General features: G+C 42.6%; 1 protein-coding gene and 1 long non-coding RNA gene across 3 annotated transcripts in view; one reads left to right on the plus strand and one right to left on the minus strand.

The window, feature by feature from the left end:
* LOC126336694 (huntingtin-interacting protein 1-like) overlaps positions 1 to 17,375 on the minus strand; it is a 462,476-nt gene that overhangs the window by 429,806 nt on the left and 15,295 nt on the right. The window lies entirely within an intron of this gene.
* LOC126336733 (uncharacterized) overlaps positions 1 to 17,375 on the plus strand; it is a 100,967-nt gene that overhangs the window by 344 nt on the left and 83,248 nt on the right. The gene's annotated exons all lie outside the window — the stretch shown is intronic.

The following is a 17,375-nucleotide window of genomic DNA, read 5'->3' on the forward strand; positions in this document are numbered from 1 at the left end:
CACAGCTAGGTGTCTGAGTATGATGTAGATGCAGACAGAGAGCTATCCGGAGAAGTTTTCCAAGCTCGTCCCTTACAATTTACCACATGCTATGAGTTTTTTAACCCCGTCCTAGTAAATGTTACGTTACGTTCTTTTACGGCCCTCTATGCTGTACTCTTGGAAGCTGACTCGATAGTTTTTACATCTTCGGAGTCATTTCATAAACATATCACCAACACACAGACGTTAGAGATCTACCGTACACACACGGCGTTGTACTCAGACGTGCATCATATCAGGAAAGAATAAATGAACTAATACTACTAAATCCTGTTGAGGGAGACAGCAGCTGGCTACAAGAGTTCTTGAGAAGTTATTAGGTTACTGCCATTGCCAGCTTCTGTTAGCTATGGCCATCTTGAGATACCTACACTTATATTTGTTACACAGGAACATAATCTTCTGAACTGTCCGCGCACTGCTTATTGCGTTAGCATCACTTTTTTACGATGTTTAAACAAGTTTATTACAACTTTCATGTATGTGCTACATATGTCTTGGAAGACATAAATTAGACGCGAAATGCTCACTTAGTCTCCTTCTGTGCCTAAGTTCTTTCATAAAATGAACAACCGCCTTCAGTCACAATCGTAATTTTATTTCAATATCCGCTGCATTTCGAGCCCTGAGGGCTCTGTTTAGGTGCTTTAACAATCTAAATTCATTTTTCTCAGATTTAGGTTTTTCTGGTCCCAGTAAGAATACAAGGCTATATTAAAAAGTGGGTAATTGTGAACATAATTTGACAAAACTACGACAAATCGAAAAGTAACTGTTTCCAGCAATGGAGAAATGGTTTGCAGCACAGTATTAGTGGACACGTTTATCTTCATGTATACACTTTTCACTCGACCGCGCATTTGCAAACGAAAATCAAAACAAGTGAAAGAATTTCAAACAAAAAGATGCTGAATTCCTTAACCTGAGAAAAGAGAAAACCTGAGGATCAGCCCCCAGAGCTCGAAATGCATCGTGAATTAAAATCAAATTACGATTGTGACTGAAGATTGTTATTCTTTATTCTACGGAAGTAGTACAGTCACAGAAGAAACACTGACGATCATGGATAAGATCGAGTTCTTAAGTCTCGAGGGTAACCGCTTTAATTGAACAATAGTCACTGTATTCTCCGATTTCCATAATGAATAAAACTTTGGCATAATAATGTTCGACCAGACGCCCATTATTTTATTTCTAAATGATTTTTCGGCAATGTTTGGAATGCTTCCCAAAAGCAATACAAAGCCTTATTTATTTAAAGTGTACAGTAGAGGCATAAATTGGTGAAATTTAGGAGGCGGTTTTGCAGTACTTAAACCTCTCCGTTACATAACGAGTTTGGACTTCTAAAATCCATTACCGTGTGTTTAGTTCGAATAAGGTGCCATACGCGTGAAAGTAGCATTGTATTCACACGATGTGCTACCGTTCGCGTTGGTATTTCAAATTCTACTCGGCGCACCGGATATCTATCAAACCACAAAAACAGTACAACTTTCACCGTAAATACGCGGCAACTCCCACGTGCGTGATACCTTGATAGAGCTATACACCCGATAATGACGTTAAGAAGTCTAAATTCATTGTCTAAGAGAGATGTAAATAAATGTAGCGTAAGTGCTAAATGGTGCCTTCTGTTGAAGCAGAAGGTGTTTACTCCAAAATATTTTATCAAATTGTGGGCGTACATCACAATATTTTATGTATAACGTACAACCGATAATACTACATACCTGAAAGAAGAGTTCTCGGGAGAACGGGCGAGTCGTCTTGACAGACATGTATAGTATTTCGTCAGAGCCAGTTATGACCGAATGTGCGGATGGACTCGTGCTTGAAGGGCAGGGAGTTCTCTCTTTATACTCGTGGGTACCCCCTACTCTTCCATGGCGCTAAGCGGACCAGGCGTCGTTCTGTCCTGGGTTCGCACTTCGGCGACAAGGGTGCTCTGTCCATAACAATCCCTCCGCCTCCAACAGAAAAAAAGATCTACCACACAACGCCTGCTCTTATCCACTATCCACACTGTTCAGACATACGGATATCAGTAGGACACACCTTGTTCAGCGGATACCGTAAGCTGCTGTCTCTCAAGGTTTCAATTCCAGTTTTAAACATAATTTACAGAACTCACTATCAGTCACAAACATTAGATATCTTACATGTATTACTCATTTTTGCAGCATGTTTTGAGGTATGGCATCAGACAAACATGCCAATACGAAAATAATTAAATGTATATAGATTTAATGTAACACATAGTCTCGAAGTGTACAATGGGCCGTGTATTAGTTCATGAGCCTACTCCAAGCGTAAATGGTTGCAAATGATAAATGGTTGGCCACACCACTACACACCGAAAGCACACACATGTTGATCATGGAATGGAAATGAAAGGGAAGGTGAAACATGCGATGTGACAAATTATGTGGATGAAACACCAGGAATCGGCCAGCTGAAGTATGAAGACTAACAAATCCATCTAATCTTAACACCGAACGATACATTCACAATACAGAACTTGTGCTACGTAAGTTGCTTCTAACCTAAAAAGCAAGAGAAAAACGCGACAACATGTAATATAGCAGCAGACAAGGCATGGCTTTTTTTTAAGTGCCGTTTTGAAATTTAAAAAAGACGTGCTAAGATATCTCAATTTTATTTTTACATGAAAGCCTGTAACTTAAACTACTAACTGATGCTATTTCAGTCTGATCTTCCTTGTTTACGTTCTGTACTGAGTGTTTAAGATGCCTCCGATAAACATTTGTCCCGCCGACTGTTAAGTACGGGCTGTTGTCAGATTTCTTCGTGCTAAAGACCTAAAAGCGATCGATATTCATCGTCATATCTATGCAGTTTACGTTGAAAACATTATGAGTGATGGAATGGTAAGAAAGTGGATGATAGTATTTAAAGTTGGCCGCACAAATGTGCATGATGAACGACGGAGTGGGCGTCCTTCGGTCGTTAATGAAAGTTTGGTGCAGGTAGTGGACAATAGGGCGAGAGAAAACAAACGCTTCACGATTTCCTCCTTGCGGGATGACTTTCCTAATGTTTCACGTAGTGTTTTGTATGGCATTGTGACCGAGCACTTGAATTACCGAAAATTGTGCAAACATTGGGTACCGGAAATGTGAACGGATGTGCACAAAACCAAACGTTTAGACAGTGCATTTACTTTCCTTGAGCGGTACCACAACGACGGTGATTTCTTAAGCCAAATTGTTACGGGCGATGAAACGTGAGTTGCTTACGTCGCACCAGAATCAAAGCAACAGTCCATGGAAGTTTAGCATGGGCATCGTTTTGCTGCAAGACAATGCCTGTCCGCATGTGGCGAATCAGACCAAAGATCTCATCACATCTTTTCGATGGAAAACTATGTCATCCTCCGTACAGCCCCGATCTTGCCCCCAGTGACTACCATCTGTTCCTGCACTTTAAAAAACACCTGGGCGGTCAGCGTTTTAAAGACGATGACCAAGTCAAAACAGTGGTGATGACAAGTGAGTCAATATTTACGGAAATTATGTAGAAATGTAGATTAAGGTACAGGCTTTCATTTAAAAATAAAATTGATATATCTTAGCATGTCTTTTTTTAATTTCAAAACGGTACTTACAAAACACGCTTCGTATTACATCTACAACATAATACTTTTATTGTATGTGTAAAAAGAATCCTGTATTTCAGGCCCCTGATGTTTCCCAAATAAAAGAAGCGAAACTCGTATGGCAAGAAACATACTGCCTTCATTTAGTTGCATATACGGCACATACCTACAGGAATTTGGATCAGCTAAAGGAAAAGACGGAAAACAGACACAAATGACAAGAATTTGTTTTGCAATATTTTAAATGTAACTTTTACAAGCTGATGTTATTGCTCAACTGAACTTGGTATTTCCCTTTTTGCCTTATAAGATGTCCATGGATATTAATGTTTTTATTTACGTGTATTATAGACAGAACAACATGACGCACATGTGGACAAGGGAGCAAACGTGCGTCTTAATAGAGCTGGCTTGGAAATTTTACGCCCGTCCATCTCGTAAACAGAGTTGTGTACGAGCCAGGCAGAGCCGGTAACTGCCGCTGGACCGCGCTCCTATCGCGTATACCACGTACCGTACCCACAAGCGTTCTGAACGTTCAGCACTACTCTGAACTTGGCACGCTGAACGTTGACGTTTCGCAGCACGGTCCGTGTGCCGACGGCTTTAGATTTTGCTCTGCACGTTCGGAAAGACTCTCCACCGTGGTTTTTCCACGCTATGACGTAAGGAACTCGGCACGCTCAACGTCGGAATGCACGGCCCGTGTTCTCACGTTGTTGAACATGGGGCTCCGCAGCACAGGACCTCTGCGTGTTTCCATGTTGACCCTACGACTTTACGAATTTAAGATTGCAGTGGGTACGGAACCATCGAATTAGACCTTGGATGTATGGAACCATCGTGCGGTCGGATTTATCGTGTTTCTTGGTGTACCAGGTTGACTGCCCGGATGCGCATTTATGCAAGCCAACAGCTGCTCGAAACATGCACTGTGCCACGGAGGCAGACAGGTGGATGCAGTATTATACTGTCATCACCTGGGCTTATATGGGGCCTGTGGTGGTAAGCGAAAGCACTACGAGAGCTACGCAGTGCTGTCCTTTCGAGGTTGCCGGTAACAGATCTAGTAATATATGCTGGGACTTTTGCACTTACAACTTCAATTAAATTTTTACTTTATATTGTTTATGTTATGTTTTCAGTATTTTTCATTGCCACAATAACATTAGCTATAGTTATTACTAATATAATTCACCTTGTACTTCCCTTTGAATGCCAAATATGGTCGACTTGACTAGAGTTCCAAGGTAAGAGGTCTAAAATTCGTAGCAATAATTAGAATTTACGAGAAAAACAATTACGCACTAGGACTACGTGTATGACTTCATGTGTGATGTCTACCCTGGCAGCGAAGCATTTTTCAGCAGGGTAACTGTCCTTATTGCAATACCAGACTATTGTTACAGGCATCTGCGGAGGACGACAGTGAAATCATTGACGTCTGGGTCACGAAATGTGGCTGATCTGAAGCCAATGGAAACCATCTGGGACGCTATCAAATGGCTCAAATGGCTCTGAGCACTATGGGACTTAACTTCTGAGGTCATCAGTCCGCTATAACTTTCAAGTACTTAAACCTAACTAACCTAAGGACATCACACACATCCATGCCCGAGGCAGGATTCGAACCTGCGACCGTAGCGGTCGCTTGGTTCCAGACTGACGCGCCTAGAACCGCTCGGCCACACCGGCCGGCTCGGACGCTATGACCGGCCCGTAATTTACCAGTTTCGTGACCTGTTCGTAGACATACTGGCGCCACATATCCAAAAATCTACCTAGGACTTGTCAGTTCCATGCCATGCAGAGCCGCTGTTTCATTGCATTCCAAAGGTCGACACGCACACTATTAAGCAAGTGCTTATAATGTTTCGGGGCTCGTTTGCATATGTGCAGGTTTGCTTTGAACGCGGAAGTTTCTCTCTTGTTTAGACGTCCATAGTGAGCGGTGTGTTGCTATGTACATGAGTTCCGACGTTGCACGAAATCAACTTTTCATCCGTGTGGCTAATGTGACGACTGTTATTCAAAACGCCCCGTACACTGAAAAAAAAAAAAAAAATGCCTGCGTATTAGCTTTAACAAGAAGACCCACCGGGTAGACGCTGAACCACCCTGGAGTGGATCCGCCCAGCGAACTAACGACGAGGGCTGGTGAGACAGTCAACCTCGATGCGGTTTTTAGGCGGTTTCCCATATTCAACTAGGTGAATACCGTGCTGGTACCCACCTCCCGTCTCAGTTACACGATTCACAAACATTTCGAAAACGTTGACACTTTCACACTGGATAACATTAAAACAGATTTGGGGGTGGGAGGGGGGTGGGGTTTGCACAGTTTCCGTTACGGGAGAGTGTTCAGCGATTGAAAAAAGGGGTGGGTGGAGAGACTGTGGGACTGCAAGGTGTGGCGACAGGTAGAGTGTAAGATCACCGTCTACCACTAACGTTTTGCAAGTCCAGATTAACACGACATGTCCGTAACGATATGGAAAAGCGCATGGAAAAAAGCTTAATGGAAACAGGAGCAAAGGGGAAGGGCTCTCACTCTAGTCTGTAAGCGTGTCTTTTGATTTTGGTGCTGTGATCAGGTGTACACAATTACTTAGGAATACTGATAAAAGCGTGCAGATAAGTTATCTTTATTACTTCGTATCTGCAAGCGTTGCGTAATACAGGTTTCGTGTTATTCCCCGCATATATGTGGTACTGTGTTCAAATTAGAAAACCGTAAATTTTTGGATCGCAGGAAATTAATGAAGACTATCGTACAAGGAAAGGCTAGTTGAGTTCGGAACTGCAGCTATTTAAAACATTCCTTTAAAACGCAATTGACTGAAAGCGACATTGAGATTACTGCCGTAAAATGTTTCTGGTATAATATAGAATTACTTTCAGATGCTTAATGCCTATGGCGTTGCCTCATAACATGCAAGAGAATTAACGCATAACAGGACTAGCTACAGAATTAGCAGAGATTTCAAAATGTAGAATTTAACATACTGCAGCTACCAGAGTATTACTTAACGATTTAAAGATTTCTCACTGTCCGCGATAAATTCAACCTGACAGTGTCTGAGAAATCTGTAACTAACGATATTATGCCGTCGTGGACTCGAAAAATGATCCGACCCTAACGTATCAACAAATTCACACTCAGCTTGGTTGGTGCAAAAAGTACTTCGAAGTGTCTCTCCTTCGGCGAGTTTTTTCCCCACAAACGTGAGATGCATTATGTCATTTATACATGCTGTTTTGTGTCACAGAAAGAACATAGTACTGTTGCTCTGCTGTGCCTGGTGTAATTACAGGGAGTGGCGGATGTCGACCATGAAAAGTGAAGTAACTAGGGGAGACTGGCCGAGGGGGATCCCCGGGACTGGTAGAACCACAGTTAAGAATGGCCCGTAACAACAGGAAAGATAACCTGTTTTCGTATGACGTATGGTTTGTCGTCGTCCGACATACATGAATAGTGAAGGCTTGTACCAGTGTACCGAAAGGGGGGGAGAGGGAGGGGGAAGGAGGGGGTGGGGAGGGAGGGAGGGAGTGTGAGAGAGAGAGAGAGAGAGAGAGAGAGAGAGAGAGAGAGAGAGAGAGAGAGAGAGAGAGAGGGGGGGGGGGGGGTTGAAGAAAGCAAAGTCAACAGGAGTAGCAATATCAAATCATGAAGATTAGATACCACACAGATAAGAAACGAAGTCGTACGTCGCTAACTTACCCAGGATACGATAAACTAGTGTGGGGAGATGGGCGAGGTATATGACAACACAAGAGGATTCAGCAAGTAGTAGTCCGAATAAGAACTTTCAACAATGCGAACAAACGACATTACAAGGTGACACAGACCTTAAGTATGAAGGTACGAAGAAAACTTAACTTCCTACCAACAAGGAAGTCAGATTACGGAGAGGATTTAAGATTAGAGTTGACACACAGTCGACTGTTAGGTCATTAGAGAGGAGTATTACCTCAATAGGGCAATCGCGAGGAAGGAATCGGGCATGACTTTCGAAGGAACCTTAGTAGTAGTAGTAATAGTAGTAGAGGGGTTTTGGGCGCACGACTTCGAAGGAACCGTTCTATTGACTGATAGTACGTCTGTGTATGTTGTCGGGAGTGTGTCCTACTGCCCCCGAAAGTGACCCTAGTGAGGAGAAGAATGCGTCACTGGTCTCGTTCCATAAGTAGTATCTAAACACCAGTCGGGAACATAGGGACCTCTAATTGGGCGTACGCTCTCACCTGAAAAGTAAATTGGAAAAGAATTGCAACTGAGTACACTCCCTCATTATTCGGTTCAGACATTGTGTTAGTAAGTCCCTTTGTACGCAAAGGACGACACCGCGCCACGGGGCCGTTCTGTTTATCCATTTGCGCGTAATGTCCGCGGAACTCTGTACATGTTCAAACGTAGGATAATCCACACGTCAGCGAGGATTAATGTGTACGAATTCGCATTAAGGCATCCACTGTGGTAGTTACTCCGCGCAATAATCGAGTTTCATTCGCTTCGAGGGCAAGTCCAAACGTCTGCCGCAGGCTGATTAGGCACTCCCGTTTTGCAAACTTCCCGCGCACAAACAAATACCGCATGCTACTGTTAAACATTTCGCCAGTGGATAACTCGTTACAGAGCATGCAGTAACTTAGCTGACAATAGAACGAAAAAAATCTGTAGCAGCGCTCTACTTTTAGTGAAAAATTTACCTTTCGAGACTGTTGTTGAAATGAGTGCTGTTTATACCACACTACCATTTTTTCTTTTGTTATCCTTATATTTCAATACGACGTTGTTCTTCCTCTTAAGCGACGCCTACATCTTATACCACCAACTAAAATTGCACACAGTTATTTGTTGCCGCTACAGTTACGGAGATAACTAAACTCGCAATCGCGCTGTATATGGCTCGCAATGAAAGGTGGCGAATTCGTTTTGGTGCTATTTGAGTTCTGAAGAGCTGCTTACATGGCCTCAGCATCGGCTAAGACTAAAAATGTTCTTTACCTTGTTGCTCCTTAGCCCACATCACTATTTCTTTCATGACTCAATTGACACATCGAGCACTTCGTGAAAGGGAACAAACAACGCAAAAGTGTTAATTACGAACCACAACAGATGTCTGCCGACTGTTCCTTTTTGAGATTACACACCCACTTACGAAAGATACACAGCGAAAGACCCAGTTTACTTGCTGTTGATACACGCACAAAGCTGATACCACACGTTCTTCAGCCTCTGTGCCACATCTCAGCTTCCGTGTTTCAATCACGAATAGCGGGTGAAAAAAAAAAAAAAAAAAAAAAAAAAAAAAAAAAAAAAGAAAGGCTGCCGGTGGACCTCCGCACGAGATGAATTTATAATTTCCCCGTCAAGGGCACTCCGCGAATTGTGCGATGAAACTACACTACTGGCCATTAAAATTGCTACACCAAGAAGAAATGCAGATGATTAACGGGTATTCCTTGGACAAATATATTATACCAGAACTGATATGTGATTACATTTTCACGCAATTTGGTGCATATATCCTGAGAAATCAGTACCCAGGACAATCACCTCTGGCCGTAATAACGGCCTTGATACGCATGGGCATTCAGTCAAACAGAGCTTGGATGGCGTGTACAGGTACAGCTGCCCATGCAGCTTCAACACGATACCACAGCTCATCAAGAGTAGTGACTGGCGAATTGTGACGAGCCAGTTGCTCCGCCACCATTGACCAGACATTCTCAATTGGTGAGACATCTGGAGAATGTGCTGGCCAGGGCAGCAGTCGAACATTTTCTGTATCCAAAAAGGCCCGTACAGGACCTGCAACATGCGGTCATGCATTATCCTGCTGAAATGTAGGGTTTCGCTGGGATCGGATGAAGGGTAGAGCCAAGGGTCATAACACATCTGAAATGTAACACCCACCGTTAAAAGTGGCGTCAATGGGAACAAGAGGTGGCCGAGACGTAACCAATGGCACCCCACACCATCACGCCGCGTGGTACGCCAGTATGGCGATGACGAATATACGCTTCCAATGCGCGTTCACCGTGATGTCGCCAAACACGGATGCGACCATCATGATGCTGTAAACAGAACTTGGATTCATCCGAAGAAATGACGTTTTGCATTCGTGCACCTAGGTTCGTCGTTGAGTATAGCTTCGCAGGCGCTCCTGTCTGTGATGCAGCGTGAAGGGTACAGCAGACATGGTCTCCCAGGTGATAGTCCATGCTGCTGCAAACGTCGTCGAACTGTTCGTGCAGATGGTTGTTGTCTTGCAAACGTCCCCATCTGTTGACTCACGGATCGAGACGTGGCTGCACGACCCGTTACAGCCATGCGGATAAGATGCCTGTCATCTCGACTGCTAGTGATACGAGGCCGTTGGGATCCAGCACGGCGTTCCGTATTACCCCCCCCCCCCCCCCCCCCCCCCTGAACCCACCGATTCCATATTCTGCCAACAGTCATTGCATCTCGACCAACGCGAACAGCAATGTCGCGATACGATAAACCGCAGTCAGACCTTTATCAAAGTCGGAAACGTGATGGTACGCATTTCTCCTCCTTACACGAGGCATCACAACGTTTCACTAGGCAACGCCGGTCAACTGCTGTTTGTGTATGAGAAATCGGTTGGAAACTCTCCTCATGTCAACACGTTGTACGTGTTGCCACCGGCGCCAACCTTGTGTGAATGCTCTGAAAAGCTAATTATTTGCATACCACAGCATCTTCTTCCTGTCCGTTAAATTTCGCGGCTGTAGCATGTCATCTTCGTGGTGTAGCAATTTTAATGGCCAGTAGTTTATCATTCCTGGGAACGTACGCTCTTCGAAACTGAACAGTAAGCACCTCATTGATGCACAACGCCTCTTATAGGATCTGCCAATGGAGTGTTAATATCTCCGTTACGTTCTCGCGCTTAACATGTACAACGTGCCTACATTGCTTGCTGGACAATGCACTGTTTTTTTTTTTTTTCAGTTACTTCACCGACACTAGTACTGTTTCTTTTGTCATCTAAATAACTAGATTTTTGGATCTGTTTTCACTTTTTACCTATCATTCATCCAGAAATACGTCCTTTGAAACACAGTTTTGTATGCCTCACCGGCGGTTTGGAAAGTAGAAAAAGTACTATAATACTATTGAAGTTAGGAGACAGGTTAGTGAAGTGTCCTGTATAGCTCAGTTGCTAAACCCCACTGCAGGTTCGAATCCCCGTCTGGCATATATTTTCAATCTGTCACGAAGTTTGAGATAGTTACCTAAGTTTGTTCAAAACCACATTATTTGTAAAAGTTGTAAACTTTGACAGAGACTGTGTTCTTCAAATCAAATTTTTAAAGAGTAGATTTTCTTACCGTTAACTTTATTCACGCAGCCCGATTTTGCATATACAAGCAAGCTAAAATATGGATATCATTAAGATTTCTGTATCAGTTTACGCGTGGAATGAAAATGTTTTAAATTATGGATGTTGGCGTCAGATGTGTTAACATACCGTGGTAACAGAAAGCAGGAGAAAGTAATAACGGTTACATACAGCAGGTTACCTAGTGTATAGACACTGTGCACGCGGGAACAATAAGTCTGGGAGATTAGGCCAAAACAACATTCCTCTTACTCAAGTGGTATAATTAGGTTCACGAAGTAACGCTAGAGTCATTAGGGCCATGTGTCTAAGCTACGAGGAACGAATTCCTTTTCGAGCGCTAAACCCGGGACACTACTCTTTATTCATTTGCCTACTAATATTTCGGTTTTATTACTACGTGCATACTTACGAAACAAGTCTCGTAGCTGGAGCACACTGCAAAATAGATTTAAAATGACGGTTTAACGCCCCATCAACAGCGAGGTAATTAGATGGTCACATGCACGCATTAAGGAAGAAAATCGGCTGTCAGTTAAAAGCAACCATCCCAGCAACTGGCTTAAGCGACTTCAGGAAACCACGAAAGAAGTTAATTTGGGCTGTAGGACTGGTCCACTGTCCAGTAGTGGAGACAACCATCTTAAGTCAAATGTACCCAATTAATGAACCAACAGAATAAATTCTGTATCGTTTGCAGTAAATTAGCAGAGGGTAATTGGTAAAGGGTTTAACGTAGTTGTGTGTGTGTGTGTGTGTGTGTGTGTGTACACACACACCTACATAATTAAGTATGAGAAATAAATAAAACAATTTATTACTATCCAAGGACCTATTTTAGCTTTTCAGATTATAGGCTCTAATTAGGAAGAATAAATAAAATAAACGATCCACTGTCTTGCCACTGCGTCAGCTCATACGGCTGCAGGAAGCAGGTAGCAGTAATTAGTCATTTACGTACGACAATGAAGTGTTTAATGTGCCGTCGGCATCATGATCATGCAAGACACCTTAGATGGAAGAACAGTGGGGCAGGTATCCGTTGTAGCCTTCTTAAAGCAATCGTCTACATCTACAAACATACTCCGCAAGCCACGGTATGGCCACGGGGCCATAATATGACCTTGGTTTTTTGTTGCTCAGTGGGGTCGCTTCAGAGATATGAAGGCCAACTTTGTTATTATATGGAATGCTGTAGTTTGATACTTATTGTTTTTGATGGTCAACGAAGGTGGTATGAACGTCCGTTTACAGGTGTTCGAAGTGATGACCATTCGTATCAATGCAGTGCTGCAACCTTCTTATCGTGGATTGGGTGGTATTCCTTATCACTTTAGCACTTCATCGAAACATGTCATGACAATTCTCTCTCACATATCTTCAGGCGTAGTTAGAACGTCTTTGTAAACAATTTCTCTTACGAATCCCCACAATAAAAAATCCGGGGCGTCAAGTCTGGCGACCCATCTCCTCCACGCGCAATCTAACGATTTGGGATTTATCTCTGCAACTTATTTCTACTCATAAGCGAAAAACGTGCTGTACACCCACCGTGTTGATACCACATTCTGTTCCTTGTTCCTAAGGGTATTTCCTTCAATAACAGACCTAATGTTTCTTGCAGGAATTTGATGTACTTCCTACAATTAAGATTCCTTTCGATGAAATAGGAGGCCATAATTCTGTCCTCCAGAATCCCACACCATACATTCACCGACCACGGTTTTCGGTGTGCATCTTGCCGCAGCAAACATTGATTTTCAGTTGCCCAATAAGGTACGCTATGCTAATTTACATTTCCATGGTTCGTGACTATTGACTCCTCAGTAAATAAAATCAAATTAATAAATGTGTCATCCATCTGAATCTGAAGTTGAGCCTTTCGGCAGAAATCAATGCGACGCTTACAACGTGTACCAGTTAATTCTTGGTGGATAGTGATACAGTAAGGATGATATTCATAGCTATGCAGAACACGAACAACACTGCTCTGAGTCATGCCAGATTCCCTTGCGATCTGACGTGAACTAACACAAGGATATCTAACCACACCGGCAAGTGTACCAATTTCGATTTCCTCGTTAGTAACTTTCCTTTGCCGGATGTGTTTCCGATGCGTTAAAAATCCAGCTGTTCTAAATTTATCACACACACATTTAAATGTACGGCGTGTAGGTTGAGTACGTTGACGATATCTTTTGAGGTATAAGTCTATCTCTAAGTGAATTTCGTTGGTATTCTCCGTAAATGAGAAGCATATCGACTTGTTTTTCGAAGGAATACATCATTCCCATTCGCTTGGTTCAAATGGCTCTGAAGACTATGGGACTTAACATCTATTGTCATCAGTCCCCTAGAACTTAGAACTACTTAAACATAACTAACCTAAGGACAACACACAAAACCCAGCCATCACGAGGCAGAGAAAATTCCTGACCCCACCGGGAATCGAACCCGGGAACCCGGGCGCGGGAAGCGAGAACGCTACCGCACGACCACGAGATGCGGGCCCCATTCGCTTGATTCGACGATACTAGTATTACCGTTCCTGTAAGTGTTGTATTGCGAAACCGTCGAATGGTGTTCACATGTCAGTGGCACGTTAGATGGATACGCCGTATTCGGCGAATATTTACTATTTGCACGATATACGAGAGAGAATTGTCACAGCATGTGCGTCGATAAGTGCCGAAGTGATAAGTAATACCACTCAATCCATGATAAAAAGATTGCAGCATTGCATTGATACCAATGGTCATCGCTTCAAACACCTTCTGTAAACACACGTTCATGCCACTTTTTGACCTTCGTTGACCTTCAAAGACAATAAGTATAAAACTAGAGCACGCCATAAAAAAAATGTGGCCTTCATATCTCTGAAGCGACCTCACCTGGCAACAAAAAACCAATTATCACCACGTTGTCCCATGTAACTTTGTCCCACAAAGTTTTCAGCTGGTATCATACCTTCGGAGTTATTCTTGTCTGCACAAATGGTATAAGACAAGGCCTGGTTTAAATAATGAGTGTGTTACTAGACGATAATGGAATTTGAGAAGTATTGATATCTCGAAACAAATGAGGTGAAAGTAACGAGGATTTCCGGAAGACTGATTTACCTGAGGAACCGTATCACAAAATACAGGCCAACACAAGGAAATATGCGGAAAGCTTCTGTAACGTGTGTTTTCAAAATATACAATGCATCTCTTGTCAAGAATATCGGTCAACTATTTCTGAACAATGCAAGTCGTTTAAAACTGAACGACGGACGAATTTTGGAATCTTTCAGTAGGAAACCTAAATTTCAGACGTTTCACTGAGCGACTAATCTGACAAAAGGATACAGACTACATTGGAAGAGTGAAAGAAGGAAAATTCTTACGTAGATCTCTTAGAACGCCTACTCATCTCTGGGTGTCGTTCTTCTTGAGGTGCAAGTGGGTTTCTTTCAAAAATTTCAAAAAGTTTCGAAGATCATTTCAAATCTCTCAACATAGGTGTGTCTTCGCTGGATTATAAAGTTGTTCACAAAGACGCCGCCTTGAGCACAACACACCGACGGTGCAACGTCACAACCATGCGTGGGTCAAAGCGAAAAATCAACAGAAGTGTGTTCCACCAAGATACCATGATTAAATTATTTCATGCACTATTATCTTAAGCCACTTGCTTTGTCTTTGTTCAGCCACAAGATTATTCACAAGGACGGATTGTAGTGTCTTCCAGATGATAATTTATGAAACATGATGCTTCGAGGGGAAATGGCTGCCATTCGGAATAATTTATAGAGTAGTCTCAGATTTCAACTGAGATTTACAAGACATTCATCTAGGATATTTACTTTTGGAAGAACGCAAGGTGATCACGCAGGTGTGGTCGTCTGGCGCAACGGAGACCCAAGTATAGTATTAGTTGGGTCCTGCGGAGAGAGAACGGGCAACATTGATACTTCGACAGGGAATAGTTCCACTAGAGGATGTATTCACCCGGGACAATACACAATGGTGCATTAGAGAAAGCGGCACGGAGTTAGGCTGCGGGTGAGCCGGAAGATATCCATCACTCGTCTCGGGCGCTTAACCAGAACGTAGGTGCGGGGCGCCAAGGATGCACCACAACTGTACCTTCAGCAAGACTTTGCCATCTCGCAGGTGTGTTTATCGGCATATTGTGGTTTTCCCCCTTAGACCTCCGTACGCCGTGACACCCTCCTGTGCCAATCAGCTTGTGTATTTTTTGCTCAATTTGTTAGTGTCCGCTTTTACACCATGTTGCTTTGAGTTACGAACTCCGCTACATATACTGCGTTTACAAATATAAGTAAAGTTAGACTTCACACCTCCAGCTACAGTTACTCATGGTAAACTACGCTTCGGCGTAGTGCTTTAAAGAATGATACAAGGTATCGCTCTCACTCAGTCCCGAAACCCACTACTTCAGTAACTGCTGAGCGATATAAAAGATTTCCTGTACATTTCTATTTCGAAAGCCGTAAGTATTGCTCATAGCGTTTGCGCACAGTTCATGGCGAATTGAGTTTATACTATAGTTTACCTGAAAACAAAGTATAGGAAACCAAACCTACATTTACAGCATTTCTATATTTAAAAACAATTTGACAGTTGACTGGCGTACACTGAAGTATGAAGTTAGCAGATGTAAAATACAGGGAGCGAAATGTTGATTTAAACTTTTAAAGAAACCATATTGCAGTAGTGTAGATGAAACGGAACAGTAGTGAAAAAGGCAGTAAGGCAAAGCTGTTGCCTCTCTCCCATGTTACTCAGCATGCAGATTAAATAAACAATAAAAGAAATGAGAAATTTAGAAAAGAAAGTGCAAGAAGAAGTATAGAGCTCAGAAACTGATGTAAACATAAAGGTCTTGAAAAGTCTTTATAAAATTAGAGAAAAGAAAAGTAAAACTGAGGTAATGGAGTGCAGTCAACTTAAAACTGGTAATTCTTTAGGGACTAAATCAGGGAAAAATGCTGAAAAAATACCCCGAGTTCTCTTACTTGGGCAGCAAAATATCTAATGACGCAGTAGTGAAGAGACTATATCATTTAGGCTGGCAATAGTAATAAAATCTATGAAAGAATTTACAGCAAACATCAATTTGTTAGAAAGTCTTTCCTGGAAGTATTCATTTAGTGTAATCTAATATGGAAGTAAAACGTGGACGCAAAACAGTCCAGACAAGGAGAGAAATACGCTTTCGAAACATTGTGCAACAGAAGAATTCTTGAAGGTGCGAGTAGATAGCTATTATGAAAAGGTGTTTAATTAAACTGAAAAGAGAGTTGTGGCATAAAAAGAGCGTTTGGTGCTGGAGTCTGCTGCAGCTGCAGCTGCAGCAGCAAAAGATGTAGTCCGTCGTGTTAGCTTTTCGTCTTCGATTGCAACATTAACCACGTCATGATCGTCTCTTACAGCCGACAATCTAGTCGAAGGCTGCAAAGCGCCTGAAGTTGTGACATCTAAACGCCTGTCTTACAGTTAGGCAGCATTTTAGGCCGTGGAATTTTTAATTTATTGTACTATGTTATTACATCGTCAGGTAAGATTAATAAGAGACATATGGGACACCAAGAGAAGAGCGGTACGTGTAGTACGCACATCTGCATTAGGCAGGCGGCAACACAGGCAGTGTGAATCATGGTGAAGTTGCGCCAAGGGACCACACCTGCGTGATCGCCTGGCGTTCTTCCAAAAGTAAATATCCTAGAGGAATATTTTATAAATTTCAGTTGAAAGATGAGACTACTCTATAAGTTATTCCGAATGGCACCCATTTCCCCTCGAAGCATCGTGTTTCATAAATTCGAAAGAGTACATTAGAGAAAGATCAGCAAAATATTATTTCGTCCCACGTACATTTCTCAGAATGATCACGACATGAAAATCAGAGAAATTGGAGATCTTACGAAGTCTTACCATGAGTCGTACTTCCTATGTGCCATTTTTGAATGGAAGTGTCGTCGTCACCGCCACCACCCATGATCGCCTGTCACCACCATCAATGAAAATTCCGTGTGGCTCTACGGTCTAGTGCACGTCTTCAGTTCTACGGGCGACTTTTGTATTCGTAACGTATCTCAATCTTATAGGGGAAAGTTTATAAGAGCGTCTAAAGCACCTGTCGTTCCTAGCGAATCTTCCCGCCACTTAGAGTAGACGTTAGGGCTAAGTTAGAGGCAGACAAACAATCTATTTTGGCAGGGACACAATTCAAAAATCTTTCTTATTCAGATATGCACTTTGCCACGAGCCACGATATCGGAACTGCAAGAGGAAAATGATATTGGCACTCTTATCCGATTATCTTCTGCA

The sequence above is a fragment of the Schistocerca gregaria genome, chromosome 1 (assembly GCF_023897955.1).
Source record: "Schistocerca gregaria isolate iqSchGreg1 chromosome 1, iqSchGreg1.2, whole genome shotgun sequence".
Classification (NCBI taxonomy): Eukaryota; Metazoa; Arthropoda; class Insecta; order Orthoptera; family Acrididae; genus Schistocerca; species Schistocerca gregaria.